Source organism: Dendrobates tinctorius, unplaced genomic scaffold, assembly GCF_039654945.1.
Source record: "Dendrobates tinctorius isolate UK_male_01 unplaced genomic scaffold, ASM3965494v1 ptg000015l, whole genome shotgun sequence".
NCBI lineage: Eukaryota > Metazoa > Chordata > Amphibia > Anura > Dendrobatidae > Dendrobates > Dendrobates tinctorius.
This window is the reverse complement of record NW_027361683.1, coordinates 35607457-35628462: the sequence shown is the minus strand read 5'-3', so window position 1 is coordinate 35628462 and position 21006 is coordinate 35607457. Positions and strand designations below refer to the sequence as shown.

At 45.7% G+C, this 21006-nt stretch overlaps 1 protein-coding gene across 9 annotated transcripts in view; it reads left to right on the top strand.

Annotated features, from left to right (window-relative positions):
* The window catches only part of LOC141076171 (protein 4.1-like), a 382293-nt gene extending 381124 nt beyond the window's left edge, over positions 1-1169 (top strand). For all 9 annotated transcript variants that reach the window (XM_073563556.1, XM_073563577.1, XM_073563527.1 and 6 more), the window contains one exon: positions 97-1169. The gene's annotated coding sequence lies outside the window, so the exon portion shown is untranslated. The remainder of the gene's footprint in view (positions 1-96) is intronic.
* The last annotated feature ends 19837 nt before the right edge of the window (positions 1170-21006 follow it).

Below are 21006 nucleotides of genomic sequence, written 5' to 3'. Positions count from 1 at the left end.
CCATGTACTAGTAGAACTTATAATTGTATCAAAGCAAAAAATGGTAAAACATTTAAGTGTCATTATAGCTAAAGCTCCAGTTTGTTTTCTTTTCAGGTCTTCATTGCAAGCATTTAATTGGGACCATGGACAAAGATTTTTTTTTTCTTCAACGAAAACCAGCAAGTTTCCAAAAATGCCCCCACCCCTGGACTGATTTTTCAGAATCTGACCAAGATAACTTTTGACTAGTTAAGACCATTGCTTTAACAGAAAAACCAGTTTTATATAACCTCATGTTTTTAACGGGAAATGAATATAACATGAATGGGACCTCCACATATCTGGAGAGTTCAGAAAGTCTTACTGAAGACTAAAGTTCATCTGGAAGTTGTTTGTATACTGTGAATAATGATTGTGACTATTACAATGGAAACGTAGAGACTAATGTGTCTGAGGTCTTGACAGAATTATTTGTAGGACACACAGGTGCTACAGCGTGCAGTACAAATATTGAATTACAAAGTACTTCTGTAGGTGTCCACAACTGGTATAGAAAAGTAATTGTGTTTTATCATTTTTGTCTTTTTTTAGTTCTTGGAAATGATATACCAATAAATTTACACTCAGTGTTGGTGGTAATGATTCACCATAGTTCAATATTAGTCACCTGTATTACTGCTTACTAAGGATATAGATAATCTCCCTGCATCTGTCACGTTACGGGTCTATCACTTTCCATCTGTCACTGTATGTCGGCAACTCCAACTACGAGCATACTCCACAGTACCACGGGGTGTAGCCCATCTTCTCCTATGTGTTTGTATTCTGACACCATGGCACTCATGAATGTTTCAAAACTATCTTGATTATCATGGTAATAAGGATACAGGGGTGAGGGTCATTACAATGAAACAACTGTGTGCGAAATATGCTTTTTTAACATTTTCGAATATTAACAATAATTGAATCTCATTCAGAGGATTTTACAAATAAAACAACTCATGATGTATTATTTTCTACTTTTAAATAATGAAGGATATTTGTAAATGTGGTTTAATTCAATTTTATATACAAGTTGTGATAGGTCGTATTTTAGCACATTTTATTGGCTTTTGAGGTGTGACAAGTAAAGTTCTCATCATGTTGTGCAGGATTGCACATTAAAGTAAATATTTGTAGCTTCTGAATTGTGTTACGTTTTTTTCTCCATTATTTCTATCTCAAAAAATATGTGCAGCGCTGTGTGGGGTCCTGGGTTCAAATACCAACAAGGACAACATCTGCAAGGAGTTTGTATGTTCTCCCCATGTTTGCATGGGTTTTCTCCAGGTTCTTCAGTTTCCTCCCACATTCCAAAGACATATTGAAATTTAGGTTTGTTGAAAATTAGAAAAATTGGAGTCATAACATCTGTCATAAGTATATATGCAAAGAGTAGTTTTTTCAAACATAGACATAAAATATGAGTAACCAAAAAGTCACTACAATACGCAGATACACAGACTTCCAGCCCCTTCACTCGTTTCAGACTGCCCCCCGAAGAAACCTACGTGAAACGCACGTAGAAGCTAGCAGTCTGGTGATACCACGGTGACCGACATGGGTATGGATCAGTCTTGAACTATTCGCTATACTATTTGCCTCTTAAAGGCATATGCACATTGTATAATATGGTTGAGTTGCCTTAATAACTTGATCCTACCGGTCATATACTTCATAATTTAGTGGTGTTTTTTAGACTCTATTTTTGTCCTGTGCCCTTCACATTTAACTCTACCTATATAATACTTTGTGTATCTGTGTATTGTAGTGTCTTTTAGCTGTAATATTTTTTTGGGTGGGGTGTGGAATAGAATATATTTTTATCCATAGAGTATTACATGCTTTGTGTTATATAACACTCCAAAATGCATTGAAAAATTTTCCTGGGTTAAATTTGTTACTCATACAATATATTATGTATATTAGGTGATCACCTGAACCAAATCTTATTTAATGAAGGAAAGTATAAAAAACCCTGCTGTGGTGTTCACAATCCTCTTGCAATAGGACAAGCTGGATGGCAAAACAAATGCTAGTAATATCCCAAAAGTAATAGGAATGAAAAAATAACTTTTAACCATGCTAAAGGAGTTGAAAAGAAAAGTCTTGAGAGAGGAAAAAAGGGCTCAATTCTGGCTTTACTAGCAGAATGATACAGTGAGCGTCATGTTGCCTCCATCCTTAAAATTTCTAAGGTGGCAGGCCATGACAACAAGGTCAAGCAGCAGACATTGGGGACAAGAAACCTACAGACCAGCAGAGGGCAAAAATGACTATCCACTCACCGGGTTGACCGTCATCTTATTCGAATGTCACTCAGCAACTGCAGGATGACATCAAGTGACCTACAAAAGGAATGGCAAATTGCAGCTGGGGTGAAGTGCACGGCAAGGACAGTTCGTAACACGCTCCTAGAGGCAGGGCTCAAGTCATGTAAAGCTAGAAAAAAGCCTTTCATCAATGAGAAGCAAACGAGAGCCAGGCTGAAGTTTGCCAAAGACCATAAGGATTGGACCATAGAGGACTGGAGTAAGGTAATCTTCTCTGACGAGTCTAATTTTCAGCTTTGCCCAACACCTGGTCATCTAATGGTTAGACGGAGACCTGGAGAGGCGTACAAGCCACATTGTCTTGCACACACTGTGAAATTTGGTGGAGGATTGGTGATAATCTGGTGATGCTTCAGCAGGGCTGGGATTGGACAGGTTAATCTTTGCGAAGGACATATGAATCAAGCCGCAGACAAGGTTATCATGGAAAAAAAAAGTTGATTCCTTCTGCCAAGGCAATGTTCCCCAACTCTGAGGACTATTTTTTCCAGCAGGACAATGTGCCATGCCACACAGCTAGGTCAATCAATGTGTGGATGAAGGACCACCACATCAAATCCCTGTCATGGCCAGCCCAATCTCCAGACCTGAACCACATTGAAAACCTCTGGAATGTAATCAAGAAAAATATGGATAGTCACAAGCCATCAAACAAAGAATTGCTTAAATTTTTGTACCAGGAGTGGCACAAGGTCACCCAAAAGCAGTATGAAAGAATAGTGGAAAGCATGCCAAGATGCATGATAGCTGTGATTTAAAAAATCATGGTTATTCCACATATTTATTTTGGAACTCTTCCTGATTTAAAACATTAGTATTGTTGTTTCTAAATGATTATGAACTTGTTTTCTTTCTTTGCATTATTTGAGGTCTGCAAGCACTGTATTTGTTATTTTGACCATTTCTCATTTTCTGAAAATAAATACAAAATTTAGTGCTTGGAAATTCGAAGACATGTTGTCAGTAGTTTATAGAATAAAAGAGCAATTTACATTTTACTCAAAAATATACCTATAAAGAGAAAAATCAGACAAACTGAAAATTTTGCAGTGGTCTCTTAATTTTTGCCAGAGTTGTATATGTATTCTACTAGCTGGTGGCCCAATTCTAACGCATCGGGTATTCTAGAATATGGCCAGCGGGAGACCGACGTTCAAAAGATGGTCCAGGACGATCCACCACGATCGGCGGTCTCACAGCGGGGGCCTGGTCGCTGCTGCGTGTCACACTGAGGCTAAGTATCCACATTGCAGAAATGCTGCAGAAATTTCCGCAGCATTTCTGCAACTCCCGCCGCGGGAAAAACGCATGCGAATTCGCATGCATTTTCCTGTGGAAAACATGCGTTTTTCACCCGATTTTCGCGTGCGGAATTCAAGCGCATTCCAAGCGATTTGAAGCATCGCTTGGAATGTGATTGACAGGTTGGTCACACTTGTCAAGCATAGTGTTTGACAATTGTGATCAAGATAGAATGTAAAAAATAATTAAAAATAAAGGTTATTCTCACCTTCTGACGGCCCCCGATCTCCTCTCCACGCTCCCGGCATCTTCCGGTCCCAGTAATGCTTAGCGCGAAGGACCGGAGATGACGTCACTCTCGCGAGAGCGAAAGGCATTACTGGGACCGGAAGATGCCGGCCGCGTGGTGAGAGGAGGGAAAGAGTCCGGGGGCCGTCGGATGTGAGTATTATCACTATTTTTTATTTTAATTCTATTTTTTACAGGTTTATGGTCCCCAGTCTCCTCTCCTCCAGACCTGGGTACCAATCGCACATTGAGCGCTGCGCTGCGCCGGTCATCTCCCGGCTGTGTCGCCGCTGACCTCCGTGCGGCAGGAGATGACCTGCGGCAACTGTCGGGAGATCAGTGGCTAGTGCCGCAGATCTCCTGGCGGTGGCATGCGTCGTTCGAATTCCGCACCAATTCGCGGCCGAACTGCGCATGTCGCTGATTGGTCGCACAGGCCGGGCGCGACCAATCAGCGACGCGGCATTTCCGTTACAAACAGAATTAGACGATTATATAGTAGATGTGTATATATCTATTCTTTTCTAACCTGTCAGTGTGATTTTACTGTACACTGCACATGAATTGCCGGCTTTTCAAAGCCAGTACGTATTTCTCACAATTCACACGGATGGTCTGTGTGGTGTGCGTTTTTTTATTTTTTTCTCGCACCCATAGGCTTGCATTGGCGAGTCTCGGCTGATATATCTAGCAAATTGCAGCATGCTGAGATTTCACTTGCACATGTAATAAGGCCGAGAAAAAAAAACCGGTGATGGGAGCTGCCCCATAGTTTAACAACGGTCCGAGTGCTATGTCATGTTTTATCGCATAGCACTCATCTATATTCCTCGCTAGTGTGACGCCGGCCTTAGCAAGGAACTATCTAATAAGCTGATAGCTCAGAGGGAAGAGTTGCTGCCTTGTGCACAAGAGCTTCTGAGTTTGAATCTTGACAGCTGGTTTGGTTGGCCAAATTTTGCTTTTAAAACTTTTCCCTTCTTGTCAAAAATACCCGGTCATGAGAGCATTGATGCTGGGAGGGTGTCGTGAAATTTTTCCAGGCCTTTGACAGTGTGCCCCTGCTGTACTGGGTGTGTCTCTCACTCAAATCTCCTCAAGGAAGCTTGCCCCCTACTGCTAGCATTGTTTGATGGGAATTTTTTCAACATATTTTCTGTTTCTGATTTGTTCCAGAATTTCTTTGGACCCCACATGTTCGCTTTTGAGGTCCTTTGGTCCATTTTAATTGATTTTATGATTGAGAACAGATGAAGTAGTAATCAAGCCTGGGTGTGGCTTGGGAATTTGAACTCCGCTTCCCGAGGTTAGTAATGGAAAGGTGTCAATAAGACTATTACTAACCCCATAGTCAAATTGTAAAGAAAACACAGACACCCAGTAAAAAATCCTTTAATTGTAATAAAAACACAGGCTCCTTTATTATTCTTAATTAAACCATACTTACAACCACACCTATGAAGACACTGAGCTTGAACTGCTGTGGCCTCATCACTGGCATTTTCCCATGGTCCTGAGGTCACAGTTCAGCCCGGCTGCAAGAACAGCTTAAGTGAATAGCGGTGATGTCACTGATGCTCTCCTCACAGCCTGACCCGCGCTGAACTCTGGAGCGTGGGAAGATGAACTGGCATTTTCCTAAGCTCCAGAGTTTTTTCCTACGCTCCAGAGTTTAGCGCGGGTCAGGCTGTGAGGGAGCAGAGCGTCAGTGACGTCAGCACTAGTCACTGAGGCTGCACTGGCAGCATCTCATTCATCAGTGGTTTACAGCCGGGGTAGTCGCATCTTGACACCTGTTAGGGTCCCGACTTCGGCGCGCTCCTCCCGGCGGGTCCTCGGGTCCCGGCGCACGGCTTCCGGGTTCTCCGGCGTCGGGCACCCGCGCACTCCGGAGATCCTGGCGCTCTGCCTCCTGGGTAGTATGACGCGGTCGGCGCCGCCCCCAACATGGCGGCGCCCACCGGCTATGTAGGATTTGGGCTTTGTCAGGTAAGGTGTCTGACTGTCGACTTCGGTGACGCTGTCTCCTGCAGCGTTCACTCTGACTCTGGCCCCCTTGTGTCTGCGCCTCCAGCGCTCTCTCTTTGTCAGCCTCTATCCTCTCTGCCCTGGTTGCTCTACTGTGTGTGTCCCTCTGTCCGCTTTCCTCCTGCCGTGTCTCCCTATCCTGCCTCATCCATTGTTTCCTCTCTGTTACAGCCTCTCGTCTGAGCCACCCTCTGAGCCGCCTCGCTGTCCCTCCTCCACAGGTTCAAGCTCCATCGCTGTCCGGCATATCTGTGTATCCTCTCCTAGCTGACCCAGTCGCCCCTTTGGCTCCGGCCGTCACGGTTCTACCCTCCGTGGGCCTGCCCCTAACACTCCCTGTATAGGGGGTGGTCATCACCTGGGCTGCTCGTCCTCGGGGGCTCTGGAGCCGTGACCCAGAGGGTCCACTTCCGGGTTGTTCTCTAGCTTCCCCGTAACAGCAACCATAACAGTACAGTCAGGCCATGGACCCCGCAGAAGCCTCGGCTGCGCAAAGGGAATTGATTTTCCTTCAGGAGAATCAGACGCGCATCATGTCCTTCATGAAAACCATGGACTCGCGTCTGTCCGCCCTCCAATCCTCTGACCCTGGTAACGCCGCCCAGTTGGCGGGCTTACAACAGGAATTAGCGCAGCAGCGTGATACCCAGACCCACATTCTCACATGGCGTCTGTGGACGCCCGATTACTCTCCTTACAGTCGTCCGCCTCTGCCTCCACTCCTGTTTCCCATTCTCCGCGCTTAGCCAAGCCACCTCGGTATAATGGTGACGCTAAATTATGCCGGGGTTTTTTAAACCAGTGCCGCCTTCACTTTGAATTGCTGCCTCAGCAGTATCCAACTGACAGGGCCAAGGTGGCCTTCATCATCTCCCATTTGGAGGGGGACGCCTTGGCTTGGGTCAATCCCCTCTGGGAGCGGGACGACCCAGTGGTCACTCAGCTATCAGTATTTTTGGACACTTTTCGGCGAGTTTTTGACGAGCCGGGCCGTCTCGCCTCCACCACGGAGGCACTGTTCAATCTCTGCCAAGGTTCTCAGACGGTGGGTCAGTACGCCATACAGTTCAGAACTTTGTCTTCTGATTTAGGCTGGAATAACGAGGCACTGGTGGGCGCCTTTTGGCGAGGCCTCTCGGGCCGTATCAAGGACGAGCTGGCTGGTCGTGATACCCCAACAGTTTTGGAGGATCTAATTTCCCTGGCCACCCGAATTGATCTCCGGTTCCAGGAACGAGCCAGGGAGAGAAGGGTTTCCCGTCCTACTTCTTCTGTTCGCAGACTGCCCAGTCCTCGACCGAGGACCTCCGCTCCTGTCTCCGTTCCCGAACCTATGCAGGTGGACCGCCTTAAGCTCTCGGACCAACGTCGTAGGGAGAGAGGTCTTCAGGGCCTATGTTTCTATTGCGGCAGCAGCTTCCACCTAATCCGATCTTGTCCTGAGCGTCCAGAAAACTCCTTCGCCTAGGCCAGGTAAGAGAGGCCTCCCTAGGCGCATGCAAAACTTCTCAACCCCTCACCCTGTCTGTCCTGCGTGTGGGTGGGAAGCGGGCTTCTCTCATGGCCTATGTGGACTCGGGCGCCGACGGAAATTTTATTAGACTTGAGGAGGTTAATAAATTTTCTGTCCCTGTGAGAACCCTGGAGAACCCCCAGGTTCTTGCGTCCATTGATGGTCGTCCCCTGCAGGAGGCCGTGACTCTACAGTCATGGCCAAAAGTTTAGAGAATGACACAAATATTATATTTTCACATGATCTGCTGCCCTCTGGTTTTTATGTGTGTTTGTCAGATGTTTTTATCACATACAGAAATATAATTGCAATCATATGAGTAACAAAAGTTTATATTGACAGTTAGAATGAGTTAATGCAGCAAGTCATTATTTGCAGTGTTGACCCTTCTTCTTCAGGACCTCAGCAATTCTCCCTGGCATGCTCTCAATCAACTTCTGGATCAAATCCTGACTGATAGCAGTCCATTCTTGCAAAATCAGTGCTTTTATTTTGTCTGAATTTGAAGGTTTTTGTTTGTCCACCCGTCTCTTGATGATTGACCACAAGTTCTCAATGGGATTGAGATCTGGGGAGTTTCAAGGCCATGGTCCCAAAATCTCTGTTTTGTTCCCTGAGCCATTTATTTATCACCTTTGCTTTATATGGAAAGGTGCTCCATCATGTTGAAAAAGGCATTGTTGATCGCTAATCTGCTCTTGGACGGTTGGGAGAAGTTGCTCTTGGAGGACATTCTGGTACCAGTCTTTATTCATGGCTATGTTTTTAGGCAAGACTGAGAGAGAGCCCATTCCCTTGACTGAGAAGCCACCCCACACATCAATGGTTTCAGGATGCTTGACAGTTGGCATGAGACAAGACTGGTGGTAGCGCTCACCTGGTGGTCTCCGAATAAGCCGTTTGCCAGATCTCCCAAACAATCGAAAAGGGGATTCATCAGAGAAAATGACTTTACCCCAGTCCTCAGCAGTCCACTGCCTGTACCTCTTGCAGAATATCAGTCTGTCCATGATGTTTTTTCTGGAGAGAAGTGGCTTCTTTGCTGCCCTCCTTGAGACCAGACCTTGCTCCAAGAGTCTCCGCCTCACAGTGCGTGCAGATGCACTCACACCTGCCTGCTGCCATTCCTGAGCAAGCTCTGCACTGCTGGTAGCCCGATCCCGCAGCTGAAACACTTTTAAGAGACGGTCCTGGCGCTTGCTGGTCTTTCTTGGGCGCCCTGGAGCCTTTTTGGCAACAAGGGAACCTCTCTCCTTGAAATTCTTGATGATGCGATAGATTGTTGACTGAGGTGCAATCTTTCTAGCTGCGTTACTCTTCCCTGTTAGGCCATTTTTGTGCAGTGCAATGATGACTGCACGTGTTTCTTTAGAGATAACCATGGTTAACAGAAGAGAAACAATGATGCCAAGCACCAGCCTCCTTTTAAAGTGTCCAGTGGTGTCATTCTTACTTAATCATGACAGATTGATCTCCAGCCCTGTCCTCATCAACACCCACACCTGTGTTAATGGAGCAATCACTGAAACGATGTTAGCTGGTCCTTTTAAGGCAGGGCTGCAATGATGTTGAAATGTGTTTTGGGGGATAAAGTTAATTTTCTAGGCAAATATTGACTTTGCAAGTAATTGCTGTTAAGCTGATCACTCTTTATAACATTCTGGAGTATATGCAAATTGCCATTAGAAAAAATGAAGCAGTAGACTTTGTAAAAATTAATATTTGTGTCATTCTCTAAACTTTTGGCCATGACTGTAGAGGTAGAATTGCAAATAGGGGCCCTGCACAGGGAGAAAATTACATTTCTTGTTTTAGCAGGGATCTCCCATCCTATCCTCCTCGGTCTCGCGTGGTTGCGGCTCCATGAGCCCACGTTGGATTGGCATACTGGCAACGTTTTGCGCTGGGGGGAGTCCTGTCGGGCTCGGTGTCTGCTGTCGGTGCGCCCCGTAGGTAATCCCTCTCCTTCCCCAGTCCCCGCCGGGTTGCCTTTGGCCTACGCTGCTTTTTCGGATGTCTTTGTCAAAAGAGAGGCTGAGACTCTCCCTCCGCACCGTTCCTATGATTGTCCCATCGAGCTGGTTCCTGGAACCACCCCGCCTCGCGGAAGAATTTATCCCCTCTCATCTGCAGAGACTCAAGCCATGTCTGAATACATTCAAGACAATCTAGCCAGAGGTTTTATTCGAAAGTCTTCACCCCCTGCTGGAGCAGGCTTTTTTGTGAAAAAGATGGATGGGTCACTACGTCCTTGCATCGACTACCGTGGCTTGAATCGCATCACGATCAAGAACAAATACCCCCTGCCGCTCATCTCTGAGCTCTTTGATCGTCTGAGGGGAGCGCGAGTGTTCACCAAGCTCGATTTACGTGGAGCCTACAACCTCGTGCGCATACGCTCTGGGGATGAGTGGAAAACCGCGTTTAATACGCGAGACGGGCACTATGAATACTTGGTTATGCCGTTTGGCCTCTGCAACGCCCCTGCAGTGTTCCAGGAACTCGTCAACGACATCTTTCGGGATCTTCTCTACTCTTGTGTCGTAGTCTACCTGGACGATATCTTGGTCTTCTCCCCCGATCTGGCCACACATCGTCGAGATGTTCGCCAAGTCCTTCAACTTCTCCGAGAAAACCACCTTTTCGCTAAGTTGGAGAAGTGCATTTTTGAGCAAACTTCTTTGCCTTTTCTGGGATACATCGTCTCGGGTTTGGAGAAGGACCCCGAGAAAGTCTCTGCAGTCCTCAAATGGCCACGTCCTCTTGGTGTAAAGGCCATTCAACGTTTTTTGGGATTTGCCAATTACTATAGGCAATTCATTCCCCACTATTCGTCTCTGACTAAACCTCTTACCGTGCTTGTCCGCAAAGGTGCCAACCCCAACCTCTGGCCTTCCGAAGCCCTGGATGCTTTCGAACCTTTGAAACAAGAATTTGCTAAGTCACCAGTACTTTATTGCCCGGATACCAACAAGCCATTTATTCTAGAAGTCGACGCATCCTCAGTGGTAGCTGGAGCTGTTCTTATGCAAAAATCTTCTTCCAGCCGAACTCTCACCTGCGGATTCTTTTCCAAAGCCTTCTCCGCTCCCGAACGAAACTATGCTATCGGAGATAGAGAACTGCTGGCCATAAAGTTGGCTCTTGAGGAATGGCGTCACCTGCTTGAAGGAGCCATACATCCGTTCACCATCTTCATGGATCATAAGAATTTGGCTTACCTTCACTCCGCTCAAAGGCTTAACCCTCGACAAGCCAGATGGTCGCTGTTCTTCGAACTTCACTTCCGGCCCGGGGACAAGAACATCAAGGCCGATGCCTTATCGCGGTCATTCTTATCTGTGGATAAGGAGGAGGGTCCTGCACATCTTATCGACCCTGCCAAAATCCTTACTGTGGCTCCACTAAACATGGTGTCACCACCGTCCGGTAAAACCCTTGTTCGAAGTAGAGACATACTGAAGGCTCTACGTTGGGGCCATTCGTCTAGATTCTCGGGACATGCAGGTGTTAAGAAGACTCTCTCTCTCGTCTCCCGTCATTATTGGTGGCCTTCTCTTCGCAAGGACGTCCTGGAATTCATCGCCTCTTGTCCTTCCTGCCCCCGAAACAAAGTCCCTCGACAGCTCCCCTCTGGTCTCCTGCACCCTCTGCCGGTGCCTGCTAAACCGTGGATTCATGTCGCGATGGACTTTGTCACCAATTTGCCTCAATCTTCCAGATGTACGGTGATATTAGTGGTCGTGGACAGATTTTCTAAGATGGCCCACTTTATAGCCCTACCAAGCCTACCCACTGCTCCTGAGTTGGCGAAGATCTTCCTGCAGCACATTTTCCGCCTCCATGGCTTTCCCCAGCACGTCGTCTCGGACCGGGGAGTGCAATTTACCTCTCGTTTTTGGCGAGCTCTCTGCGGTTTGTTAAAGATAAGTCTGGATATTTCCTCCGCCTATCACCCCCAGTCAAATGGTCAAGTGGAACGAGTCAACCAGGCACTCACGGCTTACCTTCGGCATTTCTCCAATGCTCACCAGGACGACAGGGTCTCTCTGCTTCCTTGGGCAGAGTTCACCTATAACAACCACTCTGGCGAGGCTTGCTCCAAATCTCCTTTTTTTGTGGTTTTTGGCCAACATCCCGGCATCCCTCTCCCTGTTTCCCCTACCTCGGGCGTGCCGGCAGCGGATTCCTTGTCCACGGACTTTTCCCAGATCTGGAGGGAGACTAAAATTGCCCTAGAAAAAGCCAGCCTCCAGATGAAAAGGCATGCCGACAAAAAGCGCTTAGACGTTCCTCCGTGCAAACCTGGAGATAGGGTTTGGTTATCCTCTCGGCATATCAGGTTAAAAATTCCTTCCTATAAGTTAGGTCCACGGTACATTGGTCCCTTCGAGATTCTGAGTCGTATCAACGACGTAGCCTATAAGCTAAAGTTGCCCCTCTCTAAAAATTCCCAATTCCTTCCTCAAGCCTGCAGTATTTAATCATTTTCACCCGACCTCAGCTCTGACTTCCCAACCTTGTAGTTCTGATAACTTTTTTGAAGTGCAGGACATTTTGGCCATGAAGACAGTTAAAGGAAAAATGTTATTTTTGGTTGATTGGAAGGGTTTCGGCCCGGAAGAGAGATCTTGGGAACCCCAGGAGAATATTAATGCCCCTCTTATCATGAAGCGATTTCTCTTCAACCTGGGGAGGGAGGGGAGTAAGAGGGGGGGTACTGTTAGGGTCCCGACTTCGGCGCGTCCTCGGGTCCCGGAGCGTCCCCGCGCACGGCTTCCGGGTTCCCCGGCGTCGGGCACCGGCGCACTCCGGAGATCCCGGCGCTCTGCCTCCTGGGTAGTATGACTCGGTCGGCGCCGCCCCCAACATGGCGGCGCCCACTGGCTATTTAGGATTTGGGCTTTGTCAGGTAAGGTGCCTGACTGTCAACTTCGGTGACGCTGTCTCCTGCAGCGTTCACTCTGACTCTGGCCCCCTTGTGTCTGCGCCTCCAGCGCTCTCTCTTTGTCAGCCTCTATCCTCTCTGCCCTGGTTGCTCTACTGTGTGTGTCCCTCAGTCCGCTTTCCTCCTGCCGTGTCTTCCTATCCTGCCTCATCCATTGTTTCCTCTCTGTTACAGCCTCTCGTCTGAGCCACTCTCTGAGCCGCCTCGCTGTCCCTCCTCCACAGGTTCAAGCTCCATCACTGTCCGGCATATCTGTGTATCCTCTCCTAGCTGACCCAGTCGCCCCTTTGCCTCCGGCCGTCACGGTTCTACCCTCCGTGGGCCTGCCCCTAACACTCCCTGTTATCACCTGGGCTGCTCGCCCTCGGGGGATTTGGAGCCGTGACCCAGAGGGTCCACTTCCGGGTTGTTCTCTAGCTTCCCCGTAACAGCAACCGTAACAACACCGTCCTGGTTGTAAACTGTGTATCCCCAGATATGGATTATGGCATCAGACACAACAACGGGTAGGTATGGTATATTGTTGGTTTGTTATTTTTTTTGTTTGTTTTTTTTACAGGAAGTCGAGGGTGTCGCATGGATTAGCTGTATAATAAATATGAGAAACTAGTGTTTTATTTCATTAAAATGCTTTGTTCTGGCTGTGTCTTTAACCTGTAAGGCTAAGTGCACACGTTGCAGAAAATTTCTGCTCAAAAACCTGAATCCCTTCCCAGAAACCGCACCTATTTTTCCGCTGCATTTTTTGCGCGGTTTTGATGCGTTTTTTTCCGCAGCGGTTTCTAAATGCATGGGAGAAGCCTAAACCGCGGAAAAATCCGCAAAACTAATGTGCATGCTGCGTTTTTTAACGCAATGCGGTTTTTTTGCGGTAAAAAACGCATCAATGTGCACAAAAAGTGCAAAATGCATAGAAATGACTGTGCAGCTTATTTTTAGCGGTTTTATAGTGAAAACCGCAGTAAAAACCGCTAAAAAAACGCTGTGTGTGAACACAGCCTTTCAACTATAGGATTAGAGACATCACTGGTGAGTCAGTGTATTACATGTACACACCGTATACACTGTATATTGCATAAAGAGCTCCTGTGTACAATGTCTACAGTGATCACTGTATTACCTGTACAATATATACAGAACTCCTTTGTATAATGTCACTGGTGATCACTGTATTATCTACACTGACACTATATACAGAACTCCGATGTATAATATCACTGGAGATCACTGTATTATCTGTACACTGCCCACCGGTGATCCCTGTATTGCTAGTACACTATAGACAGAGCTCCTGTGTATAATGTCACCGGTAATCACTGTATTACCTGTACACGGACACTGTATACAAAATACAGATCTCCTGTGTATAGTGGCACTTATGGTGATATTAGTATTGTGGTTTTTTTTTTTATTAATGATCAGAATTGTTGTGATCGGTCACTATGTGGTGGTAATATGTGATCTGGTCATGGTGTGATGGTATTTGTTAATTGTATGTGCTATTATTCGGTCACTGTGGTGGTAACATTTGTCCTTTTATGTGATATTATTGGTTATTTTAAAAAATGAAACAAATACAAATATACCCGAATTGTATTGGATATTTTAACAAATGTTTAATAAGTTACAGTACAGTAGGGCCCAGCCAGAAGAGTCCACAAAAGCTGCTGGCTATGTATGTGATCTGGTGATGGGAACTTTTAATGTGTGATTGGTGAGAAGTGGTGTAGAAGTGGAGTTTTTTCAAGAAAGGGCGGTGGAACTGTGGAAAGTTTGCGGGATGGAGGCGGAGCTGAGGTGTAGCCTGGGTGGAGTCTCAAATGGGCCCTGAAATTCCTAGTGGCAGCTATGCATGTCATTATAAGAAACTCATAACATCTTCTCCCACCCTCTAATTCGTTATGACATTATCAGGGTATTATAATGAATGTGTATTTGGGGGGGACGGGACACATGACAGGGACTAATATGTGCACATGTTCAGGATTTGCAGCAGAAAATTCTGCTATAAATCCTGTTGTGTTAGTAGGAAAAATGCTGCATAAAATACGTGGTTTTGACGTGTTTTTTACATGCATTTTTGTTGCATACTTTCACCATTCATTGGTATGGGTGCAAACCGTTGCAAGAATTGACATTATGCAGATTTTAATATGCTGCAAATCTGATGTGTGCATGAATCTTATTGACTTTACTTGTAGTGTAAAATGTTGCTTATTTTCCAACAACAAAAACACAATGTGTGCACATAGCCTTCAGATGAATTGGCAGACAGTAACTGAGACTGATTAATTTATATTTATTGGGCAGTGCAGATTATATTTAATGGGGTACACAGCTCTGGTTTATCAGTTTATACTTTGAATGGTATGTGGCTAATAGTACACAGCTCAAAAAATAAAGGGAACACTTAAACAATACAATGTAACTCCAAGTCAATAACACTTCTGTGGAATCAAACTGTCCACTTATGAAGCAACACCGATTGTGAATCAATTTCTCCTACTGATGTGAAAATGGAACAAACAACAGGTAGAAATTGTAGGCAATTAGCAAGACAATCCCTGTAAAGGAGTGGTTCTGCAGGGGCTGACCACAGACCATTTTTTGATTTTAATTTTTTTGGCTGTTTTGGTAACTTTTTCATATTGTCATTACTACAACCCACAGAAGTTGCTCAGGTAATGCAGCTCATCCATGATGGCACATCAATCCAAGCTGTAGCAAGAAGGGTAGCGATGTCTGTCAGCATAGTGTACAAAGCATGGAGCACATACCAGGAGCCAGGCCTGCACAGCAGGAGATGAGGAGGAGTCATAGGAGGACAACAACCCAGCAGCAAGACTGCTACCGCCTCCTTTGTGCAGGGAGGAACAGGAGGAGCAGTGTCAGAGCCCTGCAAAATGACCTCCAGCAGGCCACTAACATCCCTGTGTCTGCTCAGACTGTCAGAAACAGACTCCATGAGGGTTGTTTGAGGGTCCGATGTCAACAAGTGGATGTTCTGCTTACAGCCCAACACCATGCAGGGCGATTGGCATGTCACAGAACACCAATATTGGCAGAGTCGACAATTGCGCCCTGTGCTCTTCACAGAAGAAAGCACATGTGACGGTTTAGAGATGCCGTGGAGAACGTTCTGCTACCAGCAACATCCTCCAGCATGACTGGTTTTTACAGTGGGTCAGTAATTATTTGTGGAGGCATTTCTTTAGAGGGCCGCACAGCCCTCCATGTGCTAGCCAGAGGTATCCTGACTGGCAATAAGGAACCGAGATGAGATCCTCAGAAACATTGTGAGACCATATGCAGGTGCAGTGGGGCCCTGTGTTCCTTCTGATGTATGACAATGCTAGTCCTCATATGGTTGAAGTGAGTCAGCAGTTCCTACATGATGAAGGAATTGATTCTATAGAATGGCCTGCCTGTTCCCCAGACCTGAATCCAAATGAGCACATCTGCGACATCTTGTCTCGTTCCATCCACCAACGCCACGTTGCACCACAGACTGTCCAGAAGTTGACTAATTCTTTAATCCAGGTCTGGGAGGAGATCCATGCTCATCAGGAGCATGCCCAGGCATTGTCGGGAGGTCATACAGGCATGTCGAGGCCGCACACACTACTGAGCATAATTTCCTTGTCTTGAGGCATTTCCCCTAAAGATGGATCAGCCTGTAATTTGATTTTCCACTTTGATTTTGAGTATCATTCCAAATCCAGAAGCCCTACCTTGATCATTTATATGTTTTATTTATTTCAACACATTCTACTATGTAATGAATAAAGATTTGCTACTGGAATTTTTCATTGTCATATCTAGGATGTGGTATTATAGAGCTCCCTTTATTTTTTTGAGCAATGTATATTACTGGTGGGGTACATATTTGTAGTCATAGGCGCAGCGTTGGGGATTTTTTATTCTGGAGACAAATGTATATACAGTATACAATATATGTGACATTATTTTTAGTGCTGCAGTAATCATTTAGACAAGATGAGTCGTGGCTGAGAGATGTCGACATGAAGGTTTGACCTGATGGAGAAGAAACAGCAAAAAACTAATCTAATCAGACGAGCCATCAGCGTTAAGTACCTGGCTGTAAGTATTTATACTTTATACTGTGTCACTTCAAGTAATACTGTTAGTAAAACAACCTCCATTCAGCTATGTTTTTATTTTACTCATTTATATAGCACTAATAAAGCACAAAGAGAGGACTTGAAAGTCCACCAATAATATGAAACAGCAAAAAGAGCAAAGAGGTTTACCCGTATAGGCCTCCAGACAAATGCACTCTCAGGGTGCAGTGGACCCATATAGTTAAGATGGCAACACAGGTGCATGAATACCGATATAAAACAACCGCTCGCAGCCTACCAATATATGGAGGGGGCGGTTGCCTGGTATGTTAATGCACAGCAAAACACTTGCATGCGGCGCTGTTCACACTAAGACCATGCACAATTTTTTTTAATGTGTTTTTTGCACTTTTTATCCAGGGTGCAGTTGGGCCCATTTGGTCTTGCAAACTGCGGCGTCTGTTCACATGGCATGCATTTTGTTAGCGCTGGGCCAGCCCGCCTGAGCTAATAGAAGGGTGTCACTACTAGGCTGGCCTGGATGCTGTGCATGGTCTTAGTGTGAACAGCGCCGCATGCAAGTGTTTTGCTGTGCATTAACATACCAGGCAACCGCCCCCTCCATATATTGGTAGGCTGCGTTGCCATCTTAACTATATGGGTCCACTGCACCCTGAGAGTGCATTTGTCTGGAGGCCTATACGGGTAAACCTCTTTGCTCTTTTTGCTGTTTCATATTATTGGTGGACTTTCAAGTCCTCTCTTTGTGCTTTATTAGTCCTAGGATTAGTGTTAGGTACCCGTAAACGTGGAGATCTTTGACGTAGGTTACGGGCTCACGTATTTTGGCCAAAATATCAGCTAATACTCCACATTAATTAATAAATTTTTTTTAATGTGTTTTTTGCACTTTTTATCCAGGGTGCAGTTGGGCCCATTTGGTCTTGCAAACTGCGGCGTCTGTTCACATGGCATGCATTTTGTTAGCGCTGGGCCAGCCCGCCTGAGCTAATAGAAGGGTGTCACTACTAGGCTGGCCTGGATGCTGTGCATGGTCTTAGTGTGAACAGCGCCGCATGCAAGTGTTTTGCTGTGCATTAACATACCAGGCAACCGCCCCCTCCATATATTGGTAGGCTGCGAGCGGTTGTTTTATATCGGTATTCATGCACCTGTGTTGCCATCTTAACTATATGGGTCCACTGCACCCTGAGAGTGCATTTGTCTGGAGGCCTATACGGGTAAACCTCTTTGCTCTTTTTGCTGTTTCATTTATATAGCACCATTAATTCCACAGCGCTTTACATACATTATCAGCACTGTCCCCGATGGGCCTCACAATCTATATTCCCTATCAGTATGTCTTTGGGATGTGGGAGGAAACCGGAGAACCTGTAGGAAACCCATACAAACACGGGGAGAACATACAAATTCCTTGCATATGTTGTCCTTGGTGGGATTTGAACCCAGGACCCCAGCGCTGCAATGCTAACCACTGAGCCACCGTGCTCTCACAATCAAGTGAAATGTCCGTGAGAGCCCAGATTATTTTATCGGATGGCACATGGGCTCAGAGTCTTTGAGATCCATTCAAATATCTTAAAATAACGGACCTGAGAATGAGATCTGTGAAACTCAGAACATGGCTATTTCTGATCCAATTTTGAGAGCATACTCTGTGGGTCTACGTGCTGTCCTAGCAAAAATCAGGCATCATACGGACACTTCACATGGATACAGGAATGTAGACTTACTATGTATAGCACAGTCCTGTAGTATATAGTGTACTCACTTATTATGTGTAACCCAATCCTTTATTACATAGTTTCCTTTTTTATTATTTATAACATTGTCCCTTATTATGTGCCTTCCTCTCTAGTTATGTATGGCACTGTCCCTTATTATATAGCGACCTCTGTGGTTATATAGAGCACCATCCATTAATACATAATATCTCTTGTCATGTACAGCACCGACCTTTACACAGCGTATTCCCTTTATTGGTAATCACAGTGTAAGGGTGTGACAGGCTGCCATGTGCCTCTCCCTCTCTAAACAGTGTAAGCAATAAATATGTGCTGCTTCATAGAGTTTTATTAACATTACTGTATTCACTTAATGTTATAATGTGTATGGGTTTCACATCTACTTTGTACAAGATTAGGGAAAGATCTAAAAGATAGAATAAGATGATAGTTATAGGATAGGATTGGGAATAGTTTAGAGGGGAACTATAGAATGGTATTAATAGGTTAGGTTATGTCCACATGACAGGGAACTTTCCTGGTCGGGAGGAGCTAGTGTGTTGTGTGGTGTAATAGAGATCAGTGTTGAGGAAGATTGCAGACAGATAGGCCATGGAGCTGAAGACTATGGAAGTAATGCGGGACCCCAGGATGAGCATCGGGCGTGTGGTCACTTTACAATTCAGCCCTCATTCTAAGTTAATCCGGGGACTAGGCAAGATTGTGGATGCCTTTTACTTCTCAGGGAACCTGGACGGGGAGAATGACTGAACTTGGTGGTCCTGGGAGCAAGGGAGCTACAGGGGGAAAGGAAAAGTCTTTGGAACTGGAGCCAGCAGGAAGTGCAGGGAAAGAGAGAATTACAGAGAAATGTGGACTGTACTGCAAATGTACCGATATCCTTGTTCCTGTCATGCAATACAGGGACAACCACCACAGGGCGAGGAAGGGAGGTAACAGGAGCTCACCTAAAGCAAACACCTGTAGAGCTGAGTAAACACCGCTAGGGGGCAGTATAGAGGTCGTACAAGCCAAATCAGCAACAGCCAGGAACACAGTGTCAGAGGGGAAGGCAGGAGCAAGGTCTGAAACAAGCCAGAGGTCAAAAAGTCGGTCAGGAGCGTGGTAATAAGAGGACGAGACGAAAGCACAGCCAGAAACACGCCAAAGGTCAGAGCCAGACAGAACAATCCAAAACAGGAACGGAAGACGGATGATCAGGTAGAAGTCAAGCTGGCTCATACACTGCGCGGAACAGTCACACAGAGGTAGGGAAAGGGGCAAATACAATTACGGGCAGACAGTGAGCAAAGGACACACTCAGTGTACGCTAGGTCAGCTGCTCTCCCCGAAGACCGGAACTATCACTGACATCAGTTGCCAGCCACAGCGCAGGGAAATAGCCACCCAGACACCAGAGAGAGGCAGAAAAGGTTAATCCCCGCCTAATCAGGTCGGGAAGCAGAAAGCAAACCCCAACCTGGATCATGGCAGTTCCTGAGTAAAGTTGAATTGTTGAGTTTGAGCCTCATGCTTTTTGGAAGCTTGGCACTGTTAGAGCCCATCGCAGTTTGTATGTGAACTGAACTTGAACCTTTCACTACCACCGTCTAAGATGGCCTATCAGGAAGTGCTTCCACTTTTTGTTGGCTATAATCCCTGCCAGTATGTGGGCTATTCCCAAACCATTTAAATGTATCTTACCCAGTGTGTACTAACTATATCCCTACAGCCTTTCATTGGTTCCCTTTTTGAACCACTCAAAAACACATTAAATAAATATATATATATATATATATATATACATACAAGTAGAACATTTTTCAGCAATTTTAACCCACTGGACACGACGTCTTCTTGAGCTCCATAAAGTGTAGTGCACTCCCCATAGGCCTCTTTACAGTATAATGCACTACCCATAGGCCGTTATACAGTATAATGCATTCTACAAAGGCCTTCAACCAGTATAATGCGCTCCCCATAGGCCTCCATACAATATAATGCATTCCCCCTAGGCCTCCATATAGTATAATAAGCTATCCATAGGCCACCATACAGTATAATGCATTCCCCAAAGGCCTCCAACCAGAATAATGCACTCCTTTTAGGCTTTCATATAGTATAATGCACTCTTCATAGGCCTCCATACAGTATAATAGACTCACCATAGGCTTCTATATAGTATAATGTGCACCCCATAGGCCTCCATACAGTATATTGCGCTCCAAATAAGCCTCAATATAGTATACTGCACTCCACATAGGCCTATATATAGTATAATGCACTCCCCATAGGCCTCCATACAATATAATGCATTCCCCATAGGCCTCAATCCATATATATAAAACTCAAAATCTGTAGTAGCTCGCTCTATACAAATCCACAGTTCTTGCTCGATTTGGGTGAAATTTGGAGCTCCCCCTCTCCACACAACAGGAGCAAAATACTGCGCACATTACATCTCTCTAGCGTACCCCCGTCATGAGATTAGGGCCCCCAAATTTAGGCCCTATACATATAATGGGTGTCATGGTCTGTATGGAAGTTCTTGTTTGGTGATTCAGAGGTTAATGCTGTTGGCCTCTCTCTAGCTGTGGGAGGGCTTTAAATAGCCTCTTTTTGGGCTCTGTCCATTGTCAGTGATACTTTTGACCTCGGCTGAGTTCCTGATCCCCGTGTATCTGAGGATACTGTCTGCCTGTTTGTGATTGCTTGTCTATGACCCGGTCCGTTCCTGTTTCTGAGTTTGCTACCTGACTCTGTACTTTCTTAGTCTCTCGTGTTGTGAGTTCATTTTCCCCTTCAT